The sequence below is a fragment of the Dipodomys merriami genome, unplaced genomic scaffold (genome assembly GCF_024711535.1).
Source record: "Dipodomys merriami isolate MVZ:Mamm:240054 unplaced genomic scaffold, mDipMer1.0.p SCAF_93, whole genome shotgun sequence".
Classification (NCBI taxonomy): Eukaryota; Metazoa; Chordata; class Mammalia; order Rodentia; family Heteromyidae; genus Dipodomys; species Dipodomys merriami.
Genome location: NW_027206546.1, coordinates 2,084,321 through 2,101,985, shown reverse-complemented (window position 1 = coordinate 2,101,985; position 17,665 = coordinate 2,084,321).

Below are 17,665 nucleotides of genomic sequence, written 5' to 3'. Positions count from 1 at the left end.
GATATTGTACCATTTGTCAGGATATCGAAAGACATTAAAAAAAAATATTAGTGAAGTAAGCCAGACTCAGAGAAACACAAGTTGCATGTTTTCCCTCATTTGTAGAAACCGGAATGTGCCCATAAATCTGTAGGTACACACATGGGGTGGTATGCAAGTGGTTATAAATGAACTAACTGAACTATGATAGGCTCTATAGAGAGAGAAAATAGCATGAATTTTTTTTTTAGAATAACCAAGTCAAAGCCCAACAAAATAAGTACCAGGAAATGGGTACTTGCAAAAGGGAAGGATGGGACAAAGATGAGAAGGAGAAAAGAATGAAGCAGGCGTAGAGAGAAGAGTCTGCTCAAGAATGCATTGTATATACCACAGAATTGAGAAAAATAAGGGGAGGGGCAGGCCAAAGAAATATGAAGATATTGAAAGGATGGCATAGATCAAGATGCAACGTAGACATGAACTGCCTTGTTAAATGGGAAAAACTAAAATTTCCAGCCTAAAAATAAAGAACAGTGAGGGAAAGAAAAGGTTGAATGGGATGGGTGAGAATGTTGAAAGAGGAGATACTGATCAAAATCCACAGAATTCATAAACTGGTTTGTCGAATGGAAATTCCTTTGTACAGTGGCTTACAGAAAACAAAAATACTCAAAAAATAATACCAATATTGAACATATGTTTGATAGTTGCAGAGTTAATAAACAGCATGAAAAATCAGACGAATTTTTAAAAAAAAGTATGAGTTAGAAATGAGGTGGGAGGGAAAGGATTGTAGGTGGAAAACAAAGAAGGAGGCAACAATGCTGAAGAGTAAATGTACTCATTACCTTGCTCATGTAACAGTAACCCCTCTGTACAGCATTTTTACAATAAAAATGTACTTATGAATGAGTACTTAGGAAGGAAAATAGCTTCTAATTATTACTTTATTGGTGATTTTTATGATGTCCTCGGTATCACAAATATTACAGGTGTTTTCTATTGTGATAACTTGTTTTGAATTTTGCTAACTTGTGTGAGGTTTGATGCTGTACCTAGAGTGATTTATTAATATTTGCATATACCACAGAGAAATTTAGTACACTTACATTAAAAACATGTAAATTGGACTTTTTCCGCAAGTATTTAACATTGGCAAAGAAAAAAAAGGTGAATCTGATTGACATTATTTCCATTTTATTTTTTTGGTGTGGTTTACTTAAAACAAAATATCTGAAACCACTTAATATAATTTTTTCCAAGCCTTTACATTTCCTAACAAATGGGGCAATGTCATTCTTTCTGATGGAGGCATTAAGTGAAGTAAGCCAAGCCCCAAAAACATAGGTCCCATGGTTTCCCTTATTTGCAATATCTAGTATATGTATGAGTCAAGCAGAAAAGGTCAGATAAGGTCATGTTAGGAAAATGAACCTTAAGATATGTATTTAAATGTTTTTTTTTCTTTCATGCATTTGTTTCTAACGCATTTATAAGATTATTTTTTTGTTACTTTGTATGTCCCTTCCCCACAATATAACCCCTGCTTTCACTGTATTTGATGTCGATATAATTTGTGGAAGGGAAGGGGAAAAGGAAGTCGTTTAAATAAGGATACAGGTGGACCCGTTGCAACAATAAGAAGTACAAGTTGTCATGTCGAAAACGAACTTTATAACTTTGGTGGGAGGGGGGAATTGGGTGTGGGGAAGGTTTTGAGGCTGAGAAGTGATGGGAAGGGGAAACAAAGGAGGAGGCTACAATGCTTGATAAGGAATGTACTCATTATCTTGCCCATGTAATTGTAACCCCTCTGTACAGTATTTTCAAAATAATAAATAAATAAATAAATAAATAAAAACAAAAATAAAAAATAATCAAAATATCTGAAACCATGTTCACCTGGCTGAAATGTGAAATGTTCTTTGTTTGTTTGACTGAAATTAAAATATCACTTTGTCCAGGAATGTCAACTGAGTGGCAAGTGTTAAATACATGCCAGAGAAAAATGTTTAACAAAAAATAAATAAATACATAGAAATTTCTTTTTGAAAATATCTTTATTTCTAACACTAAAATTTTCATAGGAATATAAGTTGAATGAGGGAGCAATAAAGGCACATAGTTTATATGATATTATGAGGTTTTGCCTTGTTTTGTACTATTATTGACAAACAGCAACATCTAAAACCTTTCATTATGATGGATGGGAAGCATAAATCACATTATCTCGTGTCAACACTCTCCTTAGAACAATATTTTAACATATATCTAGAATTATGTTTTGAGATTGACCATTTGAGATTTACCAGCATTTTATTTACTTAGTATTTTTTAAACCTCTTTTGGCCTAGGAAATCAAAACTTTCAAAGGAAAAAAATCTGAGTTATATAAATATAGTTCCTTCAGTCTGTCAGCTGAGAGTATGATGGCGAAATGAAAGTGTCCCACCTAAGCATTATTTCAGTGTTGTATCTTTAATGTCAATCTAAACATATTCCTAAAATTCATTTGGAGTATTTTTAAAAACTTCTTGAAATTATTATTCATTTCAATCCAAGTTTTAGAACTGAGATTTTCGATAGTTTTATTATAAACCTTCTAACCCTGAAAACACACGTTTTAACTGAATGGGAGAATCTCAGTAAGGTTTTATGGGTTCATTGTACGTTTCATAAATGTGTTTGGATAAAAAAATATTTTTCAAATCTTCATCAGGATGCTCTCCAGGAATGAGTGAGGTAACTCACCCAATTTTGGTAAGTCTGTTTCTTTTTCTTGGCTCTGGGGCTTGAACTCATGGCTTGGGCACTATCCCTGAGCCTCTTTGTACTCAAAGCTAGTTCTCTACAACTTGGGACACAGCACCACATCTGGCATTTTAGTAATTAATTGGTGATGAGAGTCTCATAGGGACTTTTCTGCCAGGGCCGGCTTCAAACGGTGATCCTCAGATCTCAGTCTCTGATGTAGCTAGCATTATAGGTCTGAGCCACAAGTGTCTGGCTACACATTTAAAAAAAATAAGGTTTTAACTTTTATAGTGGAATCTTGTGTGTGCGTGTTTGTGTGTGTGTGTGTGTGTGTTGTGTGTGTGTGTGTGTGTGTGTGTGTGTGTGTGTGTGTGTATGATGGCTTTAAGTCATGGCCAAGCCACTGTCCCTAGGCAAAGCACAAATAGCTACCACTTAAGTCACTTGTGTTTCCAGCCTTTTGGTGATTAATTGGAGGTTCACATACTTTCCTGGGCTAGCTTTGAACCACAATCCTTAGATCTCAGCCTCTTGAATAGTTAGAATTACAGACTTGAACAACTGACACCTTGATTGATTAAATCTTAATAAAAACTTTCTTTCTCTTTCCCCGGAGGTATATGCATTTGAATGTGTTTGCTTTCTCCTTTAGTGCTAGTGTGGAACAAGCTTCACGTGTACACATTGCAGATCTGTCTATGATTCTGTGAGGTTTAATTCTAGGCAAGTCTGTGTCAGAGGAAGAAAGATGCTCCTGACCAACAAAGTTTGCACAAGATTCTAATGTGATTCCAGCAGAATCTCCAACCTCTATACATATTTTTCTCAAAGTTACCAAGTGACCTCTTAGAAGATTTGGAGAGATTAAACATCCCCAAGATATATCAATATGTCAACTTTTTATTGGCAATTACAGTTAAATATTTTGTAAAAAAGCTATAAAATTCAGACTGCTGGAAGGTGATAATGAGAAAGTTATTTTACCTCTGTTCACTTCAAGTTTCTTTCAAAATGAAAGAATAAATGGAACTTCTTTCTAAAGTGTTTATGAAAGTGATATAAGAAAATTGACATCAAATAATGACTGCAAACCAAGCCATTATTTAAAACACAAAGGATTCTCTCTGAATAAATTAACAGAATGGTCTATTAGTTTCCTTATTAAGAGTTATGTTTGTATTCATTATAAAAATTCTTCTTATTATATGAATATATGTAGATGTATTTTAATTTTTGAAGCACAATTCAATATTTTCACTGTATTGACAAATAAATTGAATTCTACCCTTCCCTCAAACTAATACGCATCTTGACTCTTGAGTCTTGGTTCTTTTGCTTTTGAGTCTCTTCCTTGGTTCTGAAGCAGAGTTTGAACTTTTCTTACACTTCTAATTGTTTTTTCAGGTAAAGGAAATTTGCTTCAACTCTCATGGCAAAGACTGAAGTGGTATAGTTTTAACCATTGCATGATAAATAGAAGTACTACAAACATTAATTTAAGCTTACAAACATTAATTTAAGCACCAGAGCACTATTGATGTTTCATTTTGGTCTGTTTCTTTTGTTTGCCCACTACTAAATTCTTTAGCTGAAATTACCTCTGTTAAAAAGCAGCCCAAACGTCCACTTCATTTAATACTATGTAGCTTTAACGGCATTCTGTCTAAGCATTCATGCAAAAAAATAAACAATGTTCAGAGGATGTGATCACACCAAATAATTTAGACATCAGTTCTATATGACATTGTAGAACTTGCCTATTTAGTTAACCTAAAGAATTATCGTAGCTTTGTATTGAACCTAACCCTCTCCTCCCCACACACAAATCTGGAAAAATTCTACTTTGATTAAATTATGAAATATGGTAATTTAGACATTAAAAGCACACAAAATTTGGATTCAACTAAGCCAATTAAATTTTATCTTACCATTTATTTCATTTCCCAATATATATGTTACCTGTCACAGTATTGTTGTCTAAAAGTATAATATAAAAAGGTATAATTAGGTAAAGATAAATTATGTTACCTAAATCTGGGTTTCAGGTTACATTTAGTTTTCTTCAATGCTTTGTTTAAGAATGGCCCAGTGACTCAGATGCACTACCAGGCCAATCTGTAATTCCCAAGACAAGATAGAGTTTAGGTCATGTCGGACAATCCTCTATGATGGATTGGCCATTACTTTGCGATGAATGCAAGCACAGTTTCAGGTAAGTCTAGATGTTCCCTTGATATTCTGACTGAAATTCCCAATAAGGCTACAACTACTTGCTAAACCATAAAGGTGGAAATAACCTTGGATGTAAAAAATATGTATATATTGGGACACATGATGATAAAGTAGAGCAATCTAAATAACTTTGTTTAACCATAGATTTTTAAGATAAATATGAATCAATGAACATTTACATTTATTATATGGAAATATAAAACCTATATATTCTTGCAAAATAGTATTTCTGAGCTCTGCAAATAAATGAAAAAATATATATTAATGAACAATCAATACAATGCAGTAAAAATGGAAGGGATTAAAATTGACACTTTGTGCTCTATATGTATATGGACAATAATTCAAAAAGTAAATAAATTAAATGAAATTCAACATCACTATTTCATCACTTCAATTTTTCATTGCCTCCATCTCTTGCCAGTCTGAGTAACGTGTGTGGAAAATTACAGGAGAAAATGTATTATTTATGCTGAGATGAAAAGATTGATCAAAGAAAGGACAAATTAGCAAAACATTGTTGAACACATTTTATTCTTCACAAGCTATCAGAGAGGGAACTATACCATGAACTAGGTGATAAGGTGGGATAATTGCCAAGGTCTCAGGATCCCCTTGGTCAATATGTCCAGGTGACTGTCACAACCAACTATCTCACCAACCCAGCAATGTAGGGAGTTATTTGATATTGTAGAAGCCAGGGCCTGAGCCAGAAGGTCAACCAAGACATTGACACATGTAAAATACATTTCACTGACTCTTGATTGCCAATGTTATTTCAGGACTACTGCAATAATACAGATCTCCACCAACTAGGCAGTTTGAATAATGCCCAGATGTTAAGTTAATACAGAAATAGAAAGGAGGTCCTTTCTTTTCTTTCTTAGTGCAAACAGGGAAAATTCAATTAAGCATGTGATTTCATTGGCAACTTTGTAATATTTTTAAAGCTATCACTGGTCTTCTGATGGAATTCCTTTTCTCCCAAGGCATGACAGTACCTCTAGCATAAAGCCTAAGGCAGCAGTGCAGGATTTGCTTCATTGCTCTGGGCTGTAGTACCACTGAGAGACTTTTCTGTTTTCCAACAATTCAGAGAACAAAAACTACAGTAGAATGAGGCCTTTCTATTATACATTCAATATTAAGGTAAGGTCAGAAAGATTTGGGAGAAAAATACCTATCAGTTACTTTCTCTAATAGTTAAGAGGTTTTCTTGGGTAAAACCTGATGAGACCATGAATATAATTTAGCAAAATCAGATATATGTGGACAGCTCCTTGCTGACTTACACGACGTATCTGGATTTGGAGTAAAGATAAGCCCTATTAGAGAGAGAGACATTTGAAGATGTGACAGTTCTTAGAATTATGCCCAAGATGAAAAATGGAATGTCAGCCAAAGCACATATACTGTATTCCCTTCAGCAAAACAGGTGGTTATAAGAAATCACACATAAATTTCACTGAAAGAGAGCAAGCCCTGAGATCTGGACACTAGGAGCCATCTTATCCATTTCTGAGTGGCAAGATCATTGTTACTCTTAGCAAATGTTCCTTCCAGAGTTTACATGAACAATTTATTAAAATTCAGGTGAAAGCCTTAAATGGTTGAAAATGGTTTAAAATTTGATCATCCTTAGGGCCACTGATGAAAACCATTTGTATCAAAGGAGAACCAACAAGAAAATAGCCAGCTCTCCAACTGGAGGAAGATCAGGCTACAGTGTGACTCTCAATGCCACAGGGAGATGATAGCATTGAAATGTTATCATTAGCATTAGATGAAGGATTAGTGAGAATAATAGGGAACTATAAAATAAATATTTCAGGCCAAACAATACTTTTCCCTCCCAAGTCCCTGCCAATCTGGTAGTCATTGAATACCCACTAAAATAAAAGGATCTCAGATGGATGAAACACAATGGAGAATCCCAAACTGAAAATAGAGATAGTAGCAAAAAAGAAAGAGAAAGACATTGGCGAATTAACCACACATTAGGGTATCTCTAAAGAACTAGAATATTATGTTGATCTTAGCTTATTATTTTACGAAGTTTCAAACCTAGTCTATTCTTAAATATCCTTTTCTGCCTCTATCTCCTAAATCCAATAGACTAAGTCCCATAGAAGCCAGTCCCATCTCCAGGTAAAAATTATTTAATTGCTTCTTCAAAGCTATTCACTTTTGCTATATAGGTAATATAATTAAGGGAGGGAAGTTGAACTCCCATCCTATTCATAGAAGACACATTGAAAGGGCCAGTCTAAATAACAGCATTAACACCAAGGATTGAGTTGCTGCAGACCCTTAAAGCATTCTACCAAAGTGAGGAACACATTGGTATGCGCCATCTAATCCACAGGCAGAAACACCAATTTGCTTTTATTCCCAAGAATGTCTTAAAAGAAAGCACAACAGCATTTAGGGTTCCTCCTGCGGTGAATAAAGCAATGTGGGAAGACAAAATTTTTATCAAAATATTTTTTTTGGGTAAATCATGAAAACTATCTACAAGTACAACTTCACTAAATGTGTATTTTTTCTTGCTATGTTGAAAAACAGTCAAATTATTCTACCATTAACAAAAACAATATGTTTTGAAATCTTGTTAAATGAAAGATTAATCATTAGTTGGGTTTATATTCATATGTGGAATTTTACTTTGAATAGCATTATGGTGATTTGAAATTCAAGGTTTAGTTATCGGAAGTAGTATGTGTAAGCCATCATTGCATTGGCTATATAATGGTAAATGCTGAAATGCTTTCTCATTGTGGAATACCATGGGGAGATAAAATTTCACAAGAAATATGCATTCACTCAGTATTAATAAAGACATGTTCATGGCAAAAGGGAAATAGTACATTAGCTAGTAAAGGAAAATAGATATAGCTATCCATCACATGGATTTTAAATGAAAAACATCATATTTAAGACAAAATAGCATTATTTTTAAAGAATAAGAAGACATTTTCGATTTGAGAGGATAAGGGAAGATAAATGATGCAGTGGAATAAATAATCCAGAGAAGTCATTTACCCTAATCTTGTCTGTCAACTCAAAGGTTTAAAAGTTGTACACATTTGAAGATAAATTGCTTGTCAGTTGTTTATTTTCTTTACCAGTTGTTGCTGTATCAGAAAATAAAAGGATTTAACACTGGAAAGGAAAAAGATGTATTGGAGACACCAGTCCTTTCCTATGTCCCCATGAATCTGCAACCAGGCATCAGATGTGTAGTTATGGGGTGCAGCTAGCCTCATGCAAAGCTATGGGAAGTAAACAGTAAATAGTAGTGAAGCTACAGACCAAGTGAACTATGGAAATATTGAAATTTACATTTGCAAGAGAAATAACAGACACATGCTCTAGGTAAAATAAAAAAAGTATGCCACTGTACAACACAGTAGGGAAGGAGAAAATCACCCTCAATGGGGCTTTAACCCTGAAACGACAGTAAGTTCTATAGGTATACAGTCTGGCACTCGACAAAAATGTCACCCAATACAGGTTATCTGTGATCTTCCTGGAAAGCAGATGTTTCCTAGATTTCACCCCTACCTCTCTCCCTCTCTCCCTTCCTCTCTGTCTCTCTCTGTCTCTGTCTCTGTCTCTGTCTGTCTCTCTGTCTTTGTCTCTGTCTCTCTTTCTCTCGATCTTTTTGCAATGGGAGACACCTATACACTATATCAATCAAACTTGTTGGAAAAGAAGTCAGGAAAACAATCATATTTCAGAAGTCCCAAAAACATACTTAGGCATTAATTCACCCAAAGACTTGTATAGTAAAAAATAAACATTCCTGGAGAAAAAAAGAGAAAACACTAATAGATGTAAAGGTATCATTCTACCTTGAGTTCATAGATCAGTATAATTAATAGTTTAAAATGCTATATTTTAAAAGGTGCTTATGCAGTCAATAAAACCCATAACAAAATGAGATTTTTACATATGTAGAAAAAATACATTTGAAAAAACAAAAGCTTTCAAATAGCCAAAGCAACTTGAAAAGAAAAGAGAAATTCTAGCGTATTACAATACATGGCTTCAAATTATAATACAGAGTTGAGGTAAGTAACAAAAAAAGAGTGGTACTTGCAGAATGCATAGACCAATGGACAAGAACACCCATAGAGAACCACATAAAACAATACCATCTGATTATTTTCAAAAGTGGCAAAAGCATTCACTAGAGAAAAGGCAGCTTCTTTTGTAAGTGGATCTAGAAAAAAATCTATGAGCAGAACATTAAAACTAGCTGCTATTTCTCTGGACAAAAATCGATTGAAAATGGATCATATAGTTTAATGAAAGACTGAAACCACCTTAGGAACATATTGGGATATTGGGGCACCAGTTCAATATCTAAACATGGACTATTACTTACGGAATGATGCCAATACTTAAAGAAATTTCTGCATTAATTGATAGCATGGATTGAATAATGCTAAAACCTTTCTTAATCACAAAATACGTAGTGAGATTCTATCTCTCCCCAGTTTAAGTGACTGTCAAGAAACTAAAAGGAACAAATGTTGGTGAAGATATGGGAAAAAGAATCCAATATACACTGCTGATGGGAGTCTAATTTAGTTCATTCACGATGGAAAATGGTATATTTTTTTCTTGTTTTATTTGACTTTTGGCAATACCTGGACATACTTTCTTTATATTTAAAGGTATATTATTTTGTGTGAAGATCTGTATCTGATTTTTTTTGTCTATGATCAGACATTAATATAGATTATGCAATTATTGTTTAGGGATACTATAAAGCGGTATATCATATTTATGCCATTGTCTTGATTCATTGTATTTTGTCTTCCCTCCATCTTGTGCTTACTAAATTGATCTGATTGATTTGGGTGTGATACATTCCTTTGATTTTGATTGTTTTCTTCACATATTCTTCCCAGTGGAATTCTTTGTAGTGCTCGCTTTATGATCCTGATTTCCTCTAATTATTGTTTGTCATGATTGATTTTGGTTTGACCATCTAATGTAAATGTTAATTTCACTGGGTAGATCAAAAAGAGAATCACATGGTTTTAGCAGAGAGAAGCATGAGAGACAGGGCAGACTAGGTGTTTCTAACACAATAAATAGTTAATATTTAAGAAAATGATTTAAAAGAATGATATATTAATGATCAAATAATCATTAGAGTTATATATTAAACTCAACCATAAAATGCTTCAACTTAAATGTTGGACAACTCCTAAATAAAATCAGCCACCATTGTCTGTCATTCAAATATCATTCCCATGTAAAATTTTACATTTCTTCCCAAACTAATAGACATCTGAAACATCTTCAGTAACAGATCTTTAATGATCACAATTAAGTATTAATGAAGAAAAAATAACCTATCTAAATTAACCTTTCTATATAATTAAATGACATTTTTGAAAATGTGCTCCAGTGGAACATAGATAAAAGTAATTATATGTGTTGATGGGCAATTTAATTTTATGTTGTCAATATTGTTTTAAACCTCCTTCTTTATTTCGTGGACACAAGAGTTCGTGACAAGTGTAATGCTGTATTTCTTCTGTGAATAAAACTTTGGGTTACAGGATTTGCAAGAGAAGACATAATTTTTTGTTCTATCTTTGGCTATATTTTTGTTATATTTGGTTTGGGTCTACATATTAAGAAAATTACCAGCTATTTACCAAAATTGTCTAAAGTTCTTAGATGGATGGACAACATATTACTGAATAGACTTGTACTACAAGAAAAATTAACAGGGCAAATGAAAAAAATTACAACAAACAACAACATGGAGATACACAACAGAATATCATAAATAATAAACACATAAATGCATAGAGCACTTATTTCTCTTCAATTTTTAAAATATAGATGCATTTCTTTCTTTCTTTCTTTTTTGGTCTGTAATGGGGCTTGAAATATGGGCCTGGAAGATGTCTTTCAGCTCTTCAGCTGAAGACTAGTGCTCTAGCACTTGAGCCACAGCACCACTTCTGTTTTCCTGGTGGTTAATTGGAGATAAGAGTCTCGCGGACTTTCTTGCTCAAGCTGGCTTTGAACCACGATCCTCAAATCTCAGCCTCCTGAGTATCTAGGATTACCAGTGTGAGCCACCAGCGCCTTGCTTATAGGTGCATTTCTAATGCAAGCTTATAAATAGTTCATTAAATGGGATATCACATATTCAGGACTATAACAAGAAATAATGTAAAGAGGAGAGGAAAATATTAATGTATTAGCAAAACTCTTATTAGACATAAAGTGAAATAATCAAAGAAAAATCATAGGAAATTAAAATACTTAAACTGTAGAATAATAATAAACTGTTGAAAACACTAGAACATTAGTCTATAATGGAAGCAAAATATTCAATATACTTTACCCACTAGAAAAAATTAATCAAAATACTTAATATACTTTTAAGAGAGGAAATTGGTATAGTTAGAAAAGATTACAGAATGAGCACCAAAAAATCAGGAATGGCAGAGCTCATAATGTTAATTTTATTAAATATAAGTAACAAGGATATTTTACTTTTAAATATTAAAAACTAAACCTAAGTATATACTATTTATAAAGTAAGAATGTTATCAAAATTAAAAGGAAGAGTAACAGTAATAATTCTAAATGCATATGTCCCCAATAACTAATTTTGTAAACACAGAAACAAAAACATGGTAACTAAAAGGAGAAATAGACAAACTTAGAATTATATTTGGACAGGTCCCCATCCAATTGATTAACTGACACAAACATTGCTCAAACAATATACTTACAAGGAACAGTGAAAACATTATCAAATAGCCTAATGAAAGTAGTGCTAATAGACCACACACACCACTCAACATCTAAGAGAGAGGATTCATTTTTTTCAAGGACATATGTAAAGGCCAACATGCTGAATACTAAAATATAAAATTAAATATATGCAGTATATGCCAAATGTTTTAAATTTTCTTTAGGGTAAATTTTATCAATAGTGAAGTTAAAAATCATATTAGCAACAGAAAAAGCAGACTAAATATATATTTAATTATTAGAAAGTTATGAAATAAGCCTTGGGTAAAATTTCCCCATTTAACACAAATGGTGGTAGGCTTCAATGGATACATTAAACTCACCCTAAATTAAATGCACCAGTTACATGCACAATCAACATCTTGATTTATCTTTTTCTCACATACTTATGAGCATCTATTAGAATTCACAGAGGTTTCATTTTATCACATGGGTATAATGTACCTTGATCCCATTCATTCTTTTCATCACTCATATCTCTTCCTCATTCCCAAATCAGTCTCAGTCAAACTTCATTGTTCCATTTTCCCATGAATACTAAAAGTATTTGGCCTACATTTACTCTCCTTCTGTTCTGTCTCCTCCGTTGCACGAGTACCCACGCCAGACCAAAAAAAATGTGTTTATTCCCCTTTCGTGCATGTTTTCTAGTTAATTGTTTAATAGGGTTCCATTTGGGTGTGTCACAGGCATATATACAATATCTTATTTGTAGATTTCAAACTGTATTTATTGAATCTATCAGATTAAAAAGCATTATTTAAACCTTTGAAAAAATATTTTGGGAAAAAAATAAGGAAATTAGTTCAGTTAGGTTGGAACCTACCATCTGTTCTGTAACAAACCAACTATTTACACATACATATAAGTGAAATTAAAAGTGTCTCTTACCGGTAATATTAATGGAAACTATCCATCATAGTAGCCTTAATGTGACACTGCATATTTCTAAGTACATGAGACAGATTTATGAGAAGAATGCTAAGTATAGTGAAAGAGAAGTGTACACCAGGTCAAATATATTTTTAATTTTTCAATTGAAAGATACTTGTAGCAAATACATCGAAGTATTTTAGATTTCATAAGCTTATTTAATACGAGCAAATGAAGATCCTATATTTGTGAGGGATATTAGAAAATGTATGCTTGTGTTTAATTAGCATGCTCCAAAATAGAGACTTACCTTGTCAGTGAATGTGTTTTTAATCTGTTATAAAGATGCTGTTTCTCTCAATGAAATAGATTGCTTCCATTGTACCCAGCCTCATGGTAAACAGTAATAAATTGTGAATGATTTTTGTAAGTAAAAACAACCACATGAACCTACTAGACAAAACACATAAAAATCTACATAATTTAAAGGAGATCTTACACTTAAAGGAAAAGCCGTTGATTAGTCATGGCCTTGTAAATGGTAGTGTATTAGATTAGGGAGAAAATTGTTATTACCATATGTCCATATAATAGCCCCTAGGATCTCTCAGTGTGCTTCCATCCTTAACATCCAGACTTTGCAAATGGGACTAAAGTAAAAGAATGAGAGACGGTGGGTGGCCACCTGGATTATCCAAATGAATTTAAACTAATCCCATGAATCCTTAAAAGTAGAGATCCTTTCTTTGCGAGAATTAGAGACATGTCAATAGGAGTATAAAAGTAGTTCAGTTGGCTTTGAAGGCAAAGAAAGGGACCACAGACAAGGGAAAAGAAATTAGCAAAGTATGGAGAATGCAGTCTGTTTTAGCACCTCTAGGAAGACACTCAGAAGTGACAACATATTGATTTTAGCACATCATGAACTTGAGTTTCCGATCAGCCCACCTGTAAATGAATGAATGAACTTGTATTGCTTTTTTTTTTGTAGGTAGTGGTCCTGCACTCTGGGCTTGGGCGCTGTCCCTGCTTTCTACAGCTTAAGACAAGAGCTTTACCGCTTGAACCACAGCACTATTTCTGGTTTTCTAGAGGTTTATTGGAGATTAGATTCTCACAGTTTCCTACGCAGGCTGGCTTTGAACCCTGATCTGCAGATTTCAGCCTCTGAGCAGCTAGGATTGCAGGCGTGAGCCACCAGCACCTGGCTCTGTATGGCTTTTAAACTTATTGTTTTCATTTTTTTTGTTTTTTATTGTGAAAATACTGTACAGAGGGGTTACAGTTACATGAGCAAGGTAATGAGTACATTTCTTACCATGCATTGTTGCCACCTCCCTTGTTTTTCCTCTACCATCCCTTCCCTCCATCTCCTCAACTACACTCCCTCCAACCCTTCCACTCCCCCCCACGTAAATTGTAAAATATGCTATTCAACAGTGTCTTGTACATCTCATTGGTACAATGGGTCAACCTGTATCCCTATTTAAACATTTTGTTTTTATTTCCCCTCCTCAAATTATACAGACATCAAATACAGTGAAAACAAGGGTTATACAATGGGGTGAGGGACATACAAAGTAAAAAATTTACATGGTACCTTATAAATGAGTTAGAAATAATAGCAAGAAAGAACTAAGGGTTCATTTCACTTAACATCATCTTGGAGTGTAAACTTGTTCAACCACTTTGGAAAGCAGTATGCAAGTTCCTCAAAAGACTCCACGTAGAGTTCCCCTATGACCCAGCAATCCCACTTTTGGGTATTTACTCAAATTATCACAAACAAGACCACACTAAAGCTACCAGCACAACTATGTTTATTACAGCATTATTTATCAGAGTTAAGATATGGAACCAACACAGATGCCCCTCAGTAGATGAAAGGATCAAGAAAATGAGGTGTATATACACAATGGAATTTTATGCCTCCATCAGAAAGAATGACATCGTCCACCCGTTTGTTAGGAAATGGAAAGACTTGGGAATAATTATATTAAGTTAGCCAGGCGCAAAGAAACATAGGACCCATTGTTTCCCTTATTTGCAATAACTAGTATATGTCTGGGATAAGCAGAAAAGGTAAAAAGCTATGTGTACTTGTATTGCTTTAAATCATTGTGTTAAAAATCTTAGAATAATACCAAAATACACTGAAATTTTCACTTTGACCAGGAGGGGGAGGACTTCAGGTAAATACTTTCTCAATTCGAACTCATTCTTAATTTAGGTATGCAATCTTTAAGCAACCTACAGCTGAAATTACTGAAAAAATACTTGTATGCTTTGTTCATTGTGGGTTGGGGGGATGGGCAGGCAAAGCAAACCAGTAAGGCCAGATTCTAGTCAAAAGGTCTTTCTACAAAGAAAAGTGTATAGTTATCAGAGGAAAAAAGGAAAATCAAAGTCTGCATTTACAGAATTTGGAAGGCAACTCAATTTTAACAAGTGCATTGCAGGACTTGACCTACATTAGCAGAGAATGTCATGAATTCAGATTGATTATGAAGTTATCCAGATTTGGAATTAGCAAGCAAGTAGTTTAAAGAGGCTATTATCTCTCTCACTCTCTTTTTTTCTCTCTCTCCCTTTCTTAAGTTTTTTGATTCAATTTCTTTTTTTTAAATTGTGAAAATAGCTTACAGAGAGGTTACAATTATATGGGCATGATAATGAGTACATTTCTTATCATACATTGTTGCCTCCACCTTTGCTTCCCCTTCCCATCTCTTCCCATCACCCCCACCAACTTCAATTCCCCTTCTTCCCCCTTCCCTCCCCCACCAAAGTTGTAAAGGTCATTTTTCAACATAAGGACTTGTACATCTCATTGTTGCAATGGTTCCACCTATATCCCTATTTAAACAATTTGTTTTTTCCCTTCTCCTCCAGAAATCATACCAATATTAAATACAGTGAAAGGAGGGGTTATACTGTGGGTGAGGAATATACAAAGCTACAAAGAAATAAGCTTATAAATGTGTTAGAACAATGACCTGAAAGAAAAAAAAAAACATTTGAATACATATCTTAGGGTGCATTTCCCTAACATCAATTTATGTGACCTTTTCTGCTTGACTCAGACATACACTAGCTATGGCAAATAAGGGAAACCATGGGACCTATGTTTCTTTGGGCCTGGCTTACTTCAGTTAATATAATTTTTTCAAGTCTTTCCATTTCCTAACAAACAGGCGGGCGATGTCATTCTTTCTGATGGAGGGATAGAATTCCATTGTGTATATATACCACATTTTCTTGATCTATTCATCTACTGAGGGGCATCTGGGTTGGTTCCATATTTTAGCTGCGGTAAATAATGCTGCACTAAACATAGTTATGTTGGTAGCTTTAGTGTGGTCTTGTTTGTGATCATTTGGGTAAATACCCAAAAGTGAGATTGCTGGGTCTTAGTTGAGCTCTATGTGGAGTCTTTTTATTTTTATTTAAAAAAAAATTATTGTGAAAAAACTGTACAGAGGGGTTACAATTACATGGGCAAGATAATGAGTACATTCCTTATCAAGCATTGTAGCCTCCTCCTTTGTTTCCCCTTCCCATCCCTTCCCAGCCTCCCTCCCCCCGCCCCCGCTTCCCTCACCCTATCCTACCCCCCACCAAATTTGTAAAGTTCGTTTTTGACATGACAACTTGTACTTCTCATTGTTGCAACGGGTCCACCTGTATCCTTATTTAAACGACTTGTATTTCCCCTTCCCTTCCACAAATTATACCGACATCAAATATAGTGAAAGCAGGGGTTATACTGTGGGGGTGGGACATACAAACAACAAAGAAATTATCTTATAAATGTGTCAGAAACAAATGCATGAAAGAAAAAATTCATTTAAATATGTATCTTCAGGTTCATTTTCCTAACATCACCTTATCTGACCTTTTCTGCTTGACTCATACATATACTAACTATTGCAAATAAGGGAAACCATGGGACCTATGTTTCTTTGGGCTTGGCTTACTTTACTTAATATAATTTTTTCCAAGTCTTTCCAGTGGAGTCTTTTTAAAGAAGCTATTATCTCTTAACTGAACAAAAATTTACAAAATGTTCAAAGCAATGACTGGAAAAAAATTACAACAACAAAATCAAACATAAAGATTACTAAATAGAAATTATAAAGCAAAATATTTTACACGATAATTAACATTTAATTGTAGCAAGAGATTGAACCTAACAAAGAAAATATCAGAAAGCATCAAAATAGATTGGAAAATGTCATGAAATCGTAGAAAGAAAAATAAAGTTAGCAGAGTGTCAGTAGCATACATCACACAAACAATGTCAAAAAGCTTAATAATAATCTAATTAGAATAAAGTATCAAACTAAAGAAGAAAATAGTAATGAAAGAATGCATATGGAGCTCATCTCACGCAAACATAGGACATTACATTACTTTAAATATTAAATGAACCATCCAATTCTAAGCATACAAATAGAGAAAATGAGATACAGAAAAATATTAAATTGATTAAAATTAAAAATAGAGTAAAATCTGAAAGTAAGTATAATACACAAGACCCCAGGATACATCATTTATTTCCTGTCATATATACTGTGAGACATTTCACTTACAACTCTTTGTTGAGTTAAAACATCCTTCTCTAAAAGATATTCTCTGGTAAAATAAAGCTAAGAAAATGTATTGCTATCATAGAGCTTATAAACATTAAAAAGGCGGGCTCAAAATCCGGGCGCTGGTGGCTCAAGCCTGTAATCCTAGCTATTCAGGAGGCTGAGATCTGAGGATCGCGGTTCAAAGCCAGCCCGGGCAAGACAGACCGTGAGACTCTTATCTCCAATAAACCACCAGAAAACCGGAAGTGGTGCTGTAGCTCAAGTGGTAGAGCGCTCGCCTTGAGCTGAAGAGTTGAGGGACAACGCCCAGGCCCAGAGTTCAAGCCCCACGACCGACAAAAAAAAAAAAAAAAAAGGCGGGCTCAAGATAAGAAATGTAGCCATATAAAAGTTACCATCTTCTGAAAATAAATGAATTCTAGAAATAACAAATC